The 18,018-nt window shown below is 43.3% G+C and overlaps 1 non-coding gene across 1 annotated transcript; it reads right to left on the bottom strand.

Moving 5' to 3' along the window:
- Positions 1–10,765: 10,765 nt before the first annotated feature.
- On the bottom strand, positions 10,766–10,847 carry TRNAL-AAG (transfer RNA leucine (anticodon AAG)). Its single transcript has one exon. It is a non-coding gene; the product is annotated as a tRNA-Leu (tRNA).
- Positions 10,848–18,018: the final 7,171 nt, after the last annotated feature.

The raw sequence follows: 18,018 nt of genomic DNA, 5'->3' as shown, positions 1-18,018 counted from the left end.
CACATTCCAACACGATCTTTACAGCTGGCCATAAAAAATATTTTACAGCACAGTGTAATTTCCTGGGTAAAGCATGGCTTATCCAGTCCATCCTGGAACGTCAACTTCCTCCTTCACTCCCACAATGAGCCAGATGAGCCACCCTGCAAGTTATATTGAAGAAAATTCCACGGATCAACAAGCCTCCTCTTCCTGTGTGACTACAACTCATACCAAGGTTCACCCAGCATATAACATCTCTGATGGATAACCTGCACACAATCCACTCTGGATAACTAGCACACTGATGTGCACTCTGGATAAACCCACATACTTTCCATGAATAAATGGCAGTGCACACTGGATTCCCTTCTAGTCCCTTTTGAATGACCAGCAAACAATTAACGTCTCCTCTGGACGGCATGCACACTGCATGTCTCTTCTGTATCTAAACCTGCACACTGCATGTTCACTATAGTATGGATCAAAACCTGCACACTGCATGTCTCTTCTGTATCTAAACCTGCACACTGCATGTTCACTATAGTATGGATCAAAACCTGCACACTGCATGTCTCTTCTGTATCTAAACCTGCACACTGCATGTTCACTATAGTATGGATCAAAACCTGCACACTGCATGTCTCTTCTGTATCTAAACCTACACATTGCATGTTCACGATAGTATGCATCAAAACCTGCACACTGAATGTTCACTATAGTATGGATCAAAACCTGCACACTGCATGTCTCTTCTGTATCTAAACCTACACATTGCATGTTCACTATAGTATGCATCAAAACCTGCACACTGCATGTCTCTTCTGTATCTAAACCTACACATTGCATGTTCACTATAGTATGCATCAAAACCTGCACACTGAATGTTCACTATAGTATGGATCAAAACCTACACACTGCATGTCTCTTCTGTATCTAAACCTACACATTGCATGTTCACTATAGTATGCATCAAAACCTGCACACTGCATGTCTCTTCTGTATCTAAACCTGCACACTGCATGTTCACTGTAGTATGCATCAAAACCTGCACACTGCATGTTCACTATAGTATGCATCAAAACCTGCACACTGAATGTACACTATAGTATGGATCAAAACCTGCACACTGAATGTCTCTTCTGTATCTAAACCTGCACACTGCATGTTCACTATAGTATGCATCAAAACCTGCACACTGAATGTACACTATAGTATGGATCAAAACCTGCACACTGAATGTCTCTTCTGCATCTAAACATGCACACTGCATGTTCACTATAGTATGCATCAAAACCTGCACACTGAATGTCTCTTCTGTATCTAAACCTGCACACTGCATGTTCACTATAGTATGCATCAAAACCTGCACACTGAATGTCTCTTCTGTATTTAAACCTGCATACTGCATGTTCACTATAGTATGCATCAAAACCTGCACACTGAATGTCTCTTCTGCATCTAAACCTGCATACTGCATGTTCACTTTAGTATGCATCAAAACTTGCACACTGAATGTCTCTTCTGCATCTAAACCTGCACACTGCATGTTCACTATAGTATGCATCAAAACCTGCACACTGAATGTCTCTTCTGTATCTAAACCTGCACACTGCATGTTCACTATAGTATGCATCAAAACCTGCACACTGAATGTCTCTTCTGTATCTAAACCTGCATACTGCATGTTCACTGTAGTATGCATCAAAACTTGCACACTGAATGTCTCTTCTGCATCTAAACCTGCACACTGCATGTTCACTATAGTATGCATCAAAACCTGCACACTGAATGTCTCTTCTGTATCTAAACCTGCACACTGCATGTTCACTATAGTATGCATCAAAACCTGCACACTGAATGTCTCTTCTGTATCTAAACCTGCATACTGCATGTTCACTATAGTATGCATCAAAACTTGCACACTGAATGTCTCTTCTGCATCTAAACCTGCACACTGCATGTTCACTATAGTATGCATCAAAACCTGCACACTGCATGTTCACTATAGTATGCATCAAAACCTGCACACTGAATGTACACTATAGCATGGATCAAAACCTGCACACTGAATGTACACTATAGTATGGATCAAAACCTGCACACTGCATGTCTCTTCTGTATCTAAACCTGCACACTGCATGTTCACTATAGTATGAATCAAAACATGCACACTGCATGTCTCTTCTGTATCTAACCCTGCACACTGCATGTTCACTATAGTATGGATCAAAACCTGCACACTGCATGTCTCTTCTGTATCTAAACCTACACATTGCATGTTCGCTATAGTATGCATCAAAACCTGCACACTGAATGTTCACTATAGTATGGATCAAAACCTGCACACTGCATGTCTCTTCTGTATCTAAACCTACACATTGCATGTTCACTGTAGTATGCATCAAAACCTGCACACTGCATGTCTCTTCTGTATCTAAACCTGCACACTGCATGTTCACTATAGTATGCATCAAAACCTGCACACTGCATGTTCACTATAGTATGCATCAAAACCTGCACACCGAATGTACACTATAGTATGGATCAAAACCTGCACACTGAATGTCTCTTCTGCATCTAAACATGCACACTGCATGTTCACTATAGTATGCATCAAAACCTGCACACTGAATGTCTCTTCTGTATCTAAACCTGCACACTGCATGTTCACTATAGTATGCATCAAAACCTGCACACTAAATGTCTCTTCTGTATTTAAACCTGCATACTGCATGTTCACTATAGTATGCATCAAAACCTGCACACTGAATGTCTCTTCTGCATCTAAACCTGCATACTGCATGTTCACTTGTTCACTTGTTCACTTGTTCACTTGTTCATGTTCACATGCTCACTAAATTCAGATAGTATGCATCAAAACTTGCACACTGAATGTTTCTTCTGCATCTAAACCTGCACACTGCATGTTCACTATAGTATGCATCAAAACCTGCACACTGAATGTCTCTTCTGTATCTAAACCTGCACACTGCATGTTCACTATAGTATGCATCAAAACCTGCACACTGAATGTCTCTTCTGTATCTAAACCTGCATACTGCATGTTCACTATAGTATGCATCAAAACTTGCACACTGAATGTCTCTTCTGCATCTAAACCTGCACACTGCATGTTCACAATAGTATGCATCAAAACCTGCACACTGAATGTCTCTTCTGTATCTAAACCTGCACACTGCATGTTCACTATAGTATGCATCAAAACCTGCACACTGAATGTCTCTTCTGTATCTACACCTGCATACTGCATGTTCACTATAGTATGCATCAAAACTTGCACACTGACTGTCTCTTCTGCATCTAAACCTGCACACTGCATGTTCACTATAGTATGCATCAAAACCTGCACACTGCATGTTCACTATAGTATGCATCAAAACCTGCACACTGCATGTTCACTATAGTATGCATCAAAACCTGCACACTGAATGTACACTATAGCATGGATCAAAACCTGCACACTGAATGTACACTATAGTATGCATCAAAACCTGCACACTGAATGTACACTATAGTATGCATCAAAACCTGCACACTGAATGTACACTATAGTATGAATCAAAACCTGCACACTGCATGTCTCTTCTGTATCTAAACCTGCACACTGCATGTTCACTATAGTATGCATCAAAACCTGCACACTGCATGTTCACTGTAGTATGCATCAAAACCTGCACACTGAATGTACACTATAGCATGGATCAAAACCTGCACACTGAATGTACACTATAGTATGCATCAAAACCTGCACACTGAAGGTACACTATAGTATGCATCAAAACCTGCACACTGAATGTACACTATAGTATGCATCAAAACCTGCACACTGAATGTACACTATAGTATGCATCAAAACCTGCACACTGAATGTACACTATAGTATGCATCAAAACCTGCACACTACATGTTCACTATAATATGCATCAAAACCTGCACACTGAATGTACACTATAGTATGGATCAAAACCTGCACACTGAATGTCTCTTCAGTATCTAAACCTGCACACTGCATGTTCACTATAGTATGCATCAAAACCTGCACACTGCATGTTCACTATAGTATGGATCAAAACCTGCACACTGCATGTTCACTATAGTATGCATCAAAACCTGCACACTGCATGTTCACTATAGTATGCATCAAAACCTGCACACTGAATGTTCACTATAGTATGGATCAAAACCTGCACACTGCATGTTCACTGTAGTATGCATCAAAACCTGCACGATGAATGTTCACTATAGTATGCATCAAAACCTGCACACTGAATGTTCACTATAGTATGGATCAAAACCTGCACACTGCATGTTCACTATAGTATGCATCAAAACCTGCACACTGAATGTACACTATAGCATGGATCAAAACCTGCACACTGAATGTACACTATAGTATGCATCAAAACCTGCACACTGAATGTACACTATAGTATGCATCAAAACCTGCACACTGAATGTACACTATAGTATGAATCAAAACCTGCACACTGCATGTCTCTTCTGTATCTAAACCTGCACACTGCATGTTCACTATAGTATGCATCAAAACCTGCACACTGAATGTACACTATAGCATGGATCAAAACCTGCACACTGAATGTACACTATAGTATGCATCAAAACCTGCACACTGAAGGTACACTATAGTATGCATCAAAACCTGCACACTGAATGTACACTATAGTATGCATCAAAACATGCACACTGAATGTACACTATAGTATGCATCAAAACCTGCACACTGAATGTACACTATAGTATGCATCAAAACCTGCACACTACATGTTCACTATAATATGCATCAAAACCTGCACACTGAATGTACACTATAGTATGGATCAAAACCTGCACACTGAATGTCTCTTCAGTATCTAAACCTGCACACTGCATGTTCACTATAGTATGCATCAAAACCTGCACACTGCATGTTCACTATAGTATGGATCAAAACCTGCACACTGCATGTTCACTATGGTATGCATCAAAACCTGCACACTGCATGTTCACTATAGTATGCATCAAAACCTGCACACTGAATGTTCACTATAGTATGGATCAAAACCAGCACACTGCATGTTCACTGTAGTATGCATCAAAACCTGCACGATGAATGTTCACTATAGTATGGATCAAAACCTGCACACTGCATGTCTCTTCTGTATCTAACCTGCACATTGCATGTTCCTGCACATTGCATGTTCCTGCACTGCATGTTTCTGCACTGCACATTGCATGTTCCTGCACTGCACATTGCATTGCATGTTCCTGCACCTGCACATTGCATGTTCACTATAGTATGCATCAAAACCTGCACACTGAATGTTCACTATAGTATGGATCAAAACCTGCACACTGCATGTCTCTTCTGTATCTAAACCTACACATTGCATGTTCACTATAGTATGCATCAAAACCTGCACACTGAATGTCTCTTCTGTATCTAAACCTGCACACTGCATGTTCACTATAGTATGCATCAAAACCTGCACACTGCATGTTCACTATAGTATGCATCAAAACCTGCACACTGAATGTTCACTATAGTATGGATCAAAACCTGCACACTGAATGTCTCTTCTGTATCTAAACCTGCACACTGAATGTTCACTATAGTATGCATCAAAACCTGCACACTGAATGTTCACTATAGTATGGATCAAAACCTGCACACTGAATGTCTCTTCTGTATCTAAACCTGCACACTGAATGTTCACTATAGTATGCATCAAAACCTGCACACTGAATGTACACTATAGTATGGATCAAAACCTGCACACTGAATGTTCACTATAGTATACATCAAAACCTGCACACTGAATGTCTCTTCTGTATCTAAACCTGCACACTGCATGTTCACTATAGTATGCATCAAAACCTGCACACTGAATGTCTATTCTGTATCTAAACCTGCACACTGCATGTTCACTATAGTATGCATCAAAACCTGCACACTGCATGTTCACTATAATATGCATCAAAACCTGCACACTAAATGTCTCTTCTGTATCTAAACCTGCACACTGCATGTTCACTATAGTATGCATCAAAACCTGCACACTGAATGTCTCTTCTGTATCTAAACCTGCACACTGCACGTTCACTATAGTATGGATCAAAACCTGCACACTGTTCCTTATAGATGAAGAACATAATACTGTCCTTTGTGGATCAAGCACAATGTCCCTGAACAAATGACAGCACATTCACCACTGGCATTCCCTTTGAAGTACCAGAACATCATTGCCTGGAGAACCTGCACACTGTCCCTAAGGAAAGACAGCACATCGCCTACAGCTCACTGATGTCCCCTCTGGAGTGCCGGCACCACAATGTCCCCTCTGGCCAGTGTACTTACACACTGTACCCTTTGTATTAACAACCTTCACACTATCCCCTAACGAAGGAAACACACAAGACACTGATGTCCCCTCTGGAACATCAGAACATCTGGAACATCAGAACATCAAGACCTGCTCTGGAGTACAAGCATACGAAGGTCTCCCTTCAGTGCCAGCACATCAAGGTCTCTCTGGAGTACCAGCACACCAAGGTCTCTCTGGAGTACCAGCACATCAAGGTCTCTCTGGAGTACCAGCACATCAAGGTCTCTCTGGAGTACCAGCACATCAAGGTCTCTTTGGAGTACCAGCACATCAAGGTCTCTCTGGAGTACCAGCACATCAAGGTCTCTCTGGAGTACCAGCACATCAAGGTCTCTTTGGAGTACCAGCACATCAAGGTCTCTCTGGAGTACCAGCACATCAAGGTCTCTCTGGAGTACCAGCACATCAAGGTCTCTCTGGAGTACCAGCACATCAAGGTCTCTCTGGAGTACCAGCACACCAAGGTCTCTCTGGAGTACCAGCACACCAAGGTCTCTCTGGAGTACCAGCACATCAAGGTCTCTCTGGAGTACCAGCACACCAAGGTCTCTCTGGAATACCAGCACATCAAGGTCTTTCTGGAGTACCAGCACACCAAGGTCTCTCTGGAGTACCAGCACATCAATGTACATGTTCCCTCTGGAGGACCTGGTTTTCTCTTGCAAAATCAGCTCCTACTTTCCTCTTTATGCATGAATAACAAAGCTCATCCACCATGTTGCACCATCCAAAACAGAAAGTGTCAAATAACATAATCCACGCAACAGCAATAACTTCCAAGGTTGTTTTAAGTCTTTTTATCCTGAGTTAGTTCTTTATTTTGGTTATGCTTCATGCGAGGCAGCTCCAGGAACTATCCACAGCCTATGCCTTATCAGCTTTAATGGGGTAGAACAGATCATTAAATGGATAGGTTAAGTTAATGGGGTGCGGATAAAGTACAGCTATGGGCTACAGTACCTTCAGAAAGTATTCACACCCACTAACTTGTTTCACATTTTGTTGTGTTACACCCTGAATTCAAATTGGACGAAATTGAGATTTTTTGTCACTGATCGACATAATCCACTTTACTACTATATAACATAATACCCCATAATGTCAAAGTGGAATTTATTTGGAAACTTGTCTGTATATATAAACACAATTGTGTTTGTCTGCCTTTGTCTGCCAACTGTCTGTCTGCCTTTGTTCCTTATGTACGGCCACATATTTTAAGTTACAAACTCCAACCTCGGGGTACAAATACGACTTTGTGTGGCGGGTAACATAGGCTATGTGGCCCCGGCCTTACGCGTGGGTGTGGGGGACGGTGGGGGGCATGAATTCTCCATGTAAATGTGTACAGTGTCGCGCCACCTAGTGGTGGTGGCAGAGATTATTACAATTTCCTTCTTTACCTGGGCAACGCTGTGGTTAAAGTACTTTTTGCATGGGTATATTTGTCCTCCTTCCCTTCTCCCCCTTCAAAAATGGAGGGGCCTGTCAAAGCCCCCCCTTCCGCCCCCCCTCCCCCCCCCCCCCCACTCCCTCAAAAAGATGTATAGGCAGTATATTCCCTCCCCCTCCCTCTCCCCATCCTCCGCTTCCTCTCCCCATCCTCTCGCAGCAAGAGTTGTGATGACTAATTGATAGGTGGACTCTTCTAGTACAAAATAATTTAAAATGAAAATCTGAAATGTCTTGAGTCAATAAGTATTCAACCCCTTTGCGATGACACTCCAAATTGAGCTCAGGTGCATCCAATTTCCTTTGATCATCCTTGGGATGTCTCTACAACTTTATTGGAGTCCACCTGTGGCCAATTCAATTGATTGGACATGATTTAGAAAGAAACACACATTTATATATAAGGTTCCACAGTTCACAGTGCCTGTCTGAGCAGAACCTCTACCATGAAGTCCAAGGAACTGTCTGTAGAACTCCAAGATATAATTGTGAGGAGACATCGATCTGGGTAAAGGTATAAAACAATTTCTAGAATGTTGAAAGTTCCGAAGAGCACAGTGAGCTCCATCATTTGGAAATGAAAATAATACGGAACTACCCAGACCCTTCCGAGAGCTGGCTGTCTGACCAAACTGAGCAACCAGGCAAGAGGGACCTTGGTCAGGGAGGTGACCAAGAACCCAAATGACCACTCCGACACAACTATACAGAGTTATAGGCTAAAATGTGAGAATGAGCCAGAAGAATAACAGCCTCTGCAGCACTTCACAAATCTAGGCTTCATGGGAGAGTGGCGAGAGGGAAGCCACTCCAGAGAAAAAGGAACATGTCAGCATGCCGAAACTTTGCAAAAAGGCACGTGAACGACTCAGAGCATGAGGTTAAATAGTCTGTGATCTGATGTGACAAAAATTGAATCTTTAGCCTGAATGCAAAGCGTTACGTCTGGCAGAAACCGAGCACAGCTCATCGCCCATCTCACACCATCTCCACCATGAAGCATGGTGGTAGCAGCATCATGCTATGGGGATGCTTTTCAGTGGCAGGAATGAGGAGACTTTTAAGGATAGAGGGATCAATGAATGGAGCCAAATACAGACGAATCCTTGAGGAGAACCTGCTTCAGAGTCCAAAAGAGCTTAGACTGCGGCGATGATTTACGTTCCAACAGGACAATGACCCCAAGCATACAGCCAAAGCAACACTGCAATGGCTTCAGAACAAGAACGTGAAAGTCCTTGAGTGCCCCAGCCAAAGCCCAGAATTTAATCCTATTGAGAAAATGTGGAAAGACTTGAGGATTCATGTTCAGCGATGCTCCCCATCCAACTTGACTGAGCTTGAGCAAATCTGCAAGGAGGAATGGGAGAAACTCCCCAAATCATGATGTGTAAAGCTGATACAGACATACCCAAGAAGACTCAAAGTAGGTAATCACTGCCAAAGATGCTTATATGAAGTATTCACTCAGGGGGTCGAATACTTATTTTGCAAAAAAATTCTTAAATAAAAAATTCCACTTTGAAATTATGGGGTTTATGTGTGGATCATTAACAAAAAATCTCACTTTCATCCATTTTAAATTCAGGCTGTAACACAAGAAGATGTGAAAAAGTGAAGAGGTGTGAATACTTTCTGCATGCAGTGTATATATCGCGAAGGACACCGTGGGATGTTGAACGTGCACCACCATAAAATGGCGGCACACGGGACGCCATTTCAACGTCCATCCGAGGGACGGCACACACACATCAACGGATCGTCTTGCCAAGGCATGAAACAATGTTATCTATCTATAATTCCAGTAATCTCTGTGTGTATGTTTGTATGTTTGTATGTTTGTATGTCTGTGACCGCTGTTTCTCGACAACCACGGGTCCGATATACTTTAAACTTGCCAGGTATATTGCTGGGGACCCGAGGATGTGCCTTTTCAAGGTTTCATATTAATCGGACAAGTAGTTACCGAGCTATGTCCAAAAAACGATTCAACCAATCAGAGAGCAGCGAGCTATCACGTGTGCCGAACGTGGCGAACAGACTCTGCCTCGGACGGCACATTTGAGAGCGTATTCATTTATTTCACGTTGGAAAACTATGTTGCCGTTAAACTATGTTTTAAAACTAATTAAAACTACTATCTATAATTCCACGGGTCCGATAAAAAACACCGTACTCGCAAGCCGTTCGCTTTGGACCAAACCATTTCATGTAAATAGAGGGGGGGGATATAATTTTAGATATATATATAGTACGGGCATGCCCTAGTCTATCTATAATTCCAGTAATCTCTGTATGTCTGTGTGTATGTCTGTGTGTCTGTGACCGCTGTTTCTCGACAACCACGGGTCCGATATACTTGAAACTTGCCAGGTATATTGCTGGGGACCCGAGGATGTGCCTTTTCAAGGTTTCATATTAATCGGAGAAGTAGTTACTAGTTACCGAGCTATGGCGATTTAGCCGTTCGCCGTTCGCTTTGGCTTTGCGAATGGACCAAACCATTTCATGTAAATAGAGGGGGGGGTTCTGTGGTCGTTGCGAATTGACCAAACCATTCATGTAAATAGAGGGGGGGTTCTGTGGTCGTTACTGCCACGTGGTTTCAAAGTTTTTTTTTGTTGTTGTTTGCACGCATGTTTTTTTGCACCCACGTACGGGCACGTCCTAGTAAATACAAATTTTCGGTGAATCATGTCCTTTTTCTCTCAGATTTTGAAAGAGATTCATAATCGTAAAAACAATAGTTACCTCACAAGGCACCGCAGGAGGAAGCAGATCAGATGAAGCATGTGCACAAACAAGGAAACAGCGAGTTCTATTTTTAAGGTCTTTGGTATGACTCAGCCGGGGTGGGGTCGAATGTCTGACCTCTCAGACTCGGAGAAGACGCTCAAAACATCGAGCAATCTCATACCACCAAAAAGGAGTGGCAGCGGTGGGATTCGAACCCACGCCTCCGAGGAGACTGGAGCCTTAATCCAGCGCCTTAGACCGCTCGGCCACGCTACCTCACATGACTTTCAGCCTTTTATGAAGAAGATTAAGATAATTTTGTTCGATGTGCCTTTCGCTAGCGCAATTGCAAATATAAGATTATGTTATGGCCGTAGCTACATCATCCACCTGCATGGAATTTCTTCATTGTTGCTCATGTTTGCACTCAATATTGACATTTCTACCTCTTTCGACGTTCCTCTTCATGAACTTTTGCCCCAGGGAGAGGCCTCGTGTTTATGGTCAATTCCAGCAGGGAGGAATGGAGCCTGAGATGCCCACGTTTTGAGAAAAATGCGCAACAAGTCAGTGTTTTTAACATGACCACCGGAGGGGCTCAATGCCTCCTCTGTTCCCCGTGTTTGCAGCCATTAAACAGCTCCCCATGAGCTGCCGCGTTACCAAATACCCGAGATCTTTCTGCTGAGTTCCTGTTTGTGAACACCCCCTCCACTAGTCCCCCTCCCCTAGCCCCCCTTCCCAAGCTCCCTACCCATAACCCCCTCCCCCAGCTCCATTCCCCCTAGCCCCCCTCCACTAATCCCCCTCCCCTAGCCCCCTTTCCCAAACTCCCGACCCATAACCCCCTCCCCCAGCTCCATTCCCCGAGCCCTCCTCCACTAGTCCCCCTCCCCTAGCCCCCCTTCCCAAACTCCCTACCCATAGCCCCTCCCCCAGCTCCATTCCCCCTAGCCCCCCTCCACTAGCCCCCCTTCCCAAACTCCCTACCCATAACCCCCTCCCCCAGCTCCATTCCCCGAGCCCACCTCCACTAGTCCCCCTCCCCTAGCCCCCATTCCCCTAGCCCCCCTTCCATAGCTCCCCACCCATAGCCCCCCCCCCCCTAGTTCACCTCACCGAGCTCCCTCCCCTAGCTCCCCTCACATCGTTCCCCTTCCCTACGTTCCCTCTCCTAGCCCCACTTCCCTAGCTCCCCACCCCCCCCCCCCCCCCCCCCCACTCCCCAAGCTCGGTTCCCTTAGCCCCCGATCATAGTTCCCCACTTCATAGCCCCCTCCTCCCCATAGACATAGTTTGACTTCTTAATTTGGGGGAGGGGGCAGGAACTTAATATCAAAAATAGGGGCAATACCATTGGCGCTCACCTGGTATAATAAAGAATATACTGCACTGACTAAAGGTATTTTAATCAATTTCAACGGTTGCTAGAAGACAGGTTTTTTTTTTTGTTTGTTTTGTTTTGTATACAAGATCGAGGCTCGTGAAAGAGCGAACATTAATCACACAGAAAGACAAACAGACACATAAAACAAACTAGAATCCGGGCACTCGGTAGAGCGCATACCTTCGCCGCAGCTACTGTTCTGTACTTGGCATGGGAGTGTATGCGATGTGAAACTTTATGTGAAATGCGATCGATTTTTAAAAATCAGAATTTGAGCAAATCTGTTTCATTCGTCTGTTAATATGCCTCCCCGATTGACAAATCTGCAATTTGAATTTCATTTGAGGTTGAAATGATTGCGGGAGATCGCGTTATAGTGATGACGTCTTGGATGGACATCCTCTTCTTCAGTCGCTCATAACTTTGAGTGAAATACGATCGAGTTAAAAATAGTCAGAATTTGAGCAAATCTGTTTCATTCGTTTGTTAATATGCCTCATCTCTTGACAAATCTGCAATTATAATTTTTTTTGAGGTTGAAATGATCGCGGGAGATTGCGTTATAGTGATGACGTCCTGGATGGACATCTTCTTCTTCAGTCGCGCATAACTTTGAGTGAAATACGATCGAGTTAAAAATAGTCAGAATTTGAGCAAATCTGTTTCATTCGTTTGTTAATATGCCTCATCTATTGTCAAATCTGCAATTATAATTTTTTTTGAGGTTGAAATGATCGCGGGAGATCGCGTTATAGTGATGACGTCCTGGATGGACATCTTCTTCTTCAGTCGCTCATAACTTTGAGTGAAATACGATCGAGTTAAAAATAGTCAGAATTTGAGCAAATCTGTTTCCCAAAATCTAATCAAATGTGTCCCGTATAATAACCAATCATCCCACCAAATTTCATGCAATTCGGTTGAATACTTTTTGAGTTATGCGATTAACATACACACACACAGACATACAAATAAATACACAGCGATCAAAACATAACCTTCCGCTTTTGCGAAGGTAATAACATAGGGAGCGGTAGACAAGATGGGGAGAGAGGGGGAAGGACACAAACACAACATTTGAGAGCAGGGACCGAGAGACATGGAGACATCGAGAGATCTGTGGGAGGGAGAGGGCTTTGGGGGGAGGCATGGGAAGGGGGGGGGTGGAAGAGGTATAAAACATATGGACACTGCCAGGACTTCCAGGAAAGAAGTTGGAATTTCAAGCAAGGTGGATCTGGGGTGAATTAGTGGGGGTAGAAAAGATCAAGGTTTTGGATGGGGGAAGATAAGAGATGGTGGTGAACAGCTGTTTTAAAGACCTGGAGGGAGGAGTGTGATTGAAGGGAGTGTGGGAGTTTGTTCCAGAGGCGGGAGAAAAGAGGAATGAAAGAGTGAAGGTGAGCAGAGAGCCGAGATTTCGGCAGTTTAACCATCAGAGGGTTGCTGGCAGATCTTGTGCGACCTGTAGGAATATTTGGGGGACAGAGCACAGAGAGAGCTGGGGGAGCAAGGCCGGAGAGGAGTCGGTAGAAGACAGAAAGACCACCTACCTGCCTGCGGTGAGTGAGTGAAAGGCCCTCAGAGATAGCTTCATCGCGGGAGATTCCAATGATTCTGAAAGCTTTGGATTCAACAGCGTGAAGCCGAGCTAGGTGTGAGGCAGGAGCACCGGCCCATAGGGGAGAACAGTATTCCATTGAGCTGCGGATGAAAGCCTTGTATGTGGTGAGGAGCTCAGGTGTGCCGAGGAAGGACTTCGCACGACGGAGGATGCCCAGTCGGCGACTGGCTTTGGAGGCCAGCTTGGAAATGTGGTTTTCCCAAGAAAGATCATGGAAGATAGTGAGACCCAAAAGCTTGAGCGACAGAACTTCTTGGAGAGGATTGTTGAGAAAGTAGATGGGAGGGTTGTCCAGTCGATCTTTTCGGAGAGACATAGTAAGAGAGTGAGATTTGTCAGGATTGAAAGCAAGTAGAACAAGTAGAACAAGTAGGTCAGCAAGTAAAACCAAGGGTGATTGACAAGGGTGATTAAATAATGAAGGTAAACTGTATTTGTGATTGCAGGTGCTCTGTAACAACACTAACAAAAAGTAATTTTGGAAGTCAGACCCAGCTACCCTTTCTTTTTAGCTCACCTGGAACGAGTGTTCAGGGAGCTTCTGCGATGGTGCGTCGTCCGTCAGTCCATAAACACTTGAAACTTCTCCGAAACCGCTGATGGGATTGTGACCAAATTTGGCACAAATTATATTTGTTGTGTTGGGACTAAAGCTTGTTCACGGCATTAAGAAAAAATCGGGGTATAAAGGGGTTAACCGGGGTCAAAGTGGATCCAGGTTTGACCCCCCAAAATAGGAATTTGCTTTTTTCTCAGAAGCTACGCAAACTATTTCGATGAAACTTGATTACAACTTCCTCACCTGTGATGTACCAAAGATTGTTCAATGCATTAGAAAAATTGGGGTCTTAGGAGGTATATGGGGTTGGGGAGAGGGTGGTTGCCCCCCAAAAGTTATTTTTTTTGTTTGTTTGTTTAAAGTCTTATGATGATGTTAGTGATTCTATATGCTGCCTATATTCTATATAGCAACCATTGAAATTGGTTTAAAATACCTTTAGTCAGTACAGTATACTGTTTATTCTACCAGGTGAGCACCAGAGGTATTGCCCCGATGTTGTTTTTCATTAGTCTAATTATTTGACATGTGTACCAGCTACCACCAATATTAGCATAAGAACAAATTATTGAAAAAACAAGATCGAGCACTTTATGAATCATGTGATGTCATGTGGTGTGTAAAATGTAATGTGATGTAATGTGGTGTATAAAATGGAAGATGATGTAATGTGGTGTATAAAATGGAAGATGATGTAATGTGGTGTATAAAATGGAAGATGACATCACATGGTGTGTAAAATGGAAGATGACATCATATGGTGTGTAAAATGGAAGATGACATCATATGGTGTGTAAAATGGAAGATGACATCACATGGTGTATAAAATGGAAGATGACATCACATGGTGTGTAAAATGGAAGAGGACATCACATGGTGTGTAAAATGGAAGATGACATCACATGGTGTGTAAAATGGAAGATGACATCACATGGTGTATAAAATGGAAGATGACATCACATGGTGTGTAAAATGGAAGATGACATCACATGGTGTGTAAAATGGAAGATGACATCACATGGTGTATAAAATGGAAGATGACATCACATGGTGTGTAAAATGGAAGATGACATCACATGGTGTATAAAATGGAAGATGACATCACATGGTGTATGAAATGGAAGAGGACATCATATGGTGTGTAAAATGGAAGATGACATCATAAGGTGTGTAAAATAGAAGATGACATCATATGTTGTGTAAAATGGAAGATGACATCACATGGTGTGCAAAATGGAAGAGGACATCATATGGTGTATAAAATGGAAGATGACATCACATGGTGTATAAAATGGAAGATGACATCATATGGTGTGTAAAATGGAAGATGACCTCACATGGTGTGTAAAATGGAAGATGACATCACATGGTGTGTAAAATGGAAGATGACATCATATGGTGTGTAAAATGGAAGATGACATCACATGGTGTGTAAAATGGAAGATGACATCATATGGTGTATAAAATGGAAGATGACATCACATGGTGTATAAAATGGAAGATGATATATGGTGTATAAAATGGAAGATGACATCATATGGTGTGTAAAATGGAAGATGACATCACATGGTGTGTAAAATGGAAGATGACATCATATGGTGTATAAAATGGAAGATGACATCACATGGTGTATAAAATGGAAGATGATATATGGTGTATAAAATGGAAGATGATATCATATGGTGTATAAAATGGAAGATGGCATCACATGGTGTATAAAATGGAAGATGACATCATATGGTGTATGAAATGGAAGATGATATCATATGGTGTATAAAATGGAAGTTGACATCATATGGTGTATAAAATGGAAGATGACATCATATGGTGTATGAAATGGAAGATGATATCATATGGTGTATAAATGGAAGATGACATCATATGGTGTATAAAATGGAAGATGACATCACATGGTGTATGAAATGGAAGATGATATTGTTGCGGATCCGGGGTCGGCGCTCCCCTTACCAAGGGGCGGGGGGGGGTTAATCCCCTTGTCCTTTAAGCTGGCCGTCCCCCGTTCCTGGAAACTATAACGCTCCTTTGCGGGGTTGAGATTGGCCAGGGTGATTGGTCAAGATGAATTCCCAAATACCTGCTTACCAATCTCTCCGCAAAGCAGGGAGATAATTTCCGCTCGAACCACGGACAGATGGAAATTGCCGAGCGGTTTAGCAATCCGTGATTCGAGCCGTTAGCAATAGACTAACCCGATTCCAAGCGATTGGCCAAATCTTGCCACCGGTATTCAATTGAGGAAATCACGAAAGCGATCGATGAGAGGAAACCAAAGTAAAGGGAGAACAAAGATTTATTAATTACGTACAAGAAAACCCGAAGAGGAAACGAAAGAAGGGCATGTACAAGGGAAGAAGAAGAAGCAGCAGACACAGGGCAATCTTATACACTCTTAATTATCACGCCCAGGACAATACAGACAGACTTACACGAAAGGGGAATAGCAGGAAGGAGGAGAAGGTCCAGGCAGATGGCAGGGGAGGAAGGTCTGGGCAGATGGTTCACGCTCCACTCCGGTCCACGCTTTGGTTCCGTGGCGAAACCCGGCAGGCAGCGCTGTTCATTGATCGTTGAACGCGAGCGGACCTTAGTTATCGGGGTTCATAAATCGGGGAGGGAGGCTTTGAACGTTCCTGACGTGCGGATGTTCGGCAGAAGTCCCAGCTAGAAGTCATTCGTGCACTCAGCTCTCACGCCAGCTCTCTCTCTCTCTCGCTCCCGTCCTACCGTCTCATGGCGCCGTGCTTGCGCTTATATAGTGTCCCTTTTGAAATCAAGCCGCCCGCTTTTTGACAAACCTACTGGTGAGCTCGCCTCGGCCCTGGTTGGTCGCGAGGGCTCACCGACCCCTCCCTTGGTGACACGTTGACGGGGCCACGCCTTTGTCCTTGGCGCTCTGCCCTTCTTCTCCAACTTGACTGCGTGCGTAATGGCATTTGATGCAGCGAACGCTGCTGGGCGAGCAGAGGCGCGTAACCCAATTTGGAGAGAGCCAAGCCGCAAAATGAATGGGAATTGACTGGGATTGAAAAGGGACCTATGTTATTTGATTAATGCAATGCAGAGTCAAACTATTGGAAACAGAGCCTTACCTGAAACACATACTAATGAAATAACTGAAGAAGGTTCCTATGGTGTCCTACGTGTTGCAATATGGCCTAACTAGGGTGCGACCTTTGACCTTTGGGAGATGGAGATATTTACAGGGAATTATTTACAAGGCTTATTATTTTACAAAGTGAAGGTTCTAAAAACCGCAACAATATCATATGGTGTATAAAATGGAAGATGGCATTACATGGTGTATGAAATGGAAGATGATATCATATGGTGTATGAAATGGAAGATGACATCACATGGTGTATGAAATGGAAGATGACATCACATGTTGTATAAAATGGAAGATGACATCATATGGTGTATAAAATGGAAGATGTTATCACATGGTGTATGAAATGGAAGATGATATCATCTATAAAAATAAAACACAGTGTGTGTGTGTGTGTGTGTGTGTGTGTGTGTGTGTGTGTGTGTGTGTGTGTGTGTGTTACCGATAGACATCTAAACGGAGAGGCTCACGTGCTTGATATTTGGCATAGACATCGCCATTGAGCCTGGGAAGGACATGGCCTACCTAAAAATATTTGACGAGATCCATATTTTTTATTCATATTTACCTCAGTGCATTTCAGGGAGGAACATTATACACGGAATCTCAGCAGGGGCCAGAGCAGCTCGCTAATTCGCTCAGAGCGATCACGTGATGTTCCATCCTCGCTGCCAGACCACTGAACGGAAAATATATAGAATGACCATTGCCATTCACACCACATAGGTGGAGATGCAGCTACCGGGCGCC

Source organism: Myxine glutinosa, chromosome 8 (assembly GCF_964187855.1).
Source record: "Myxine glutinosa chromosome 8, kmMyxGlut1.1, whole genome shotgun sequence".
In the NCBI taxonomy this organism is placed as follows: Eukaryota; Metazoa; Chordata; class Myxini; order Myxiniformes; family Myxinidae; genus Myxine; species Myxine glutinosa.
The sequence above is the reverse complement of the archived record's forward strand: the minus strand, read 5'-3'. Positions and strand labels throughout refer to the sequence as shown.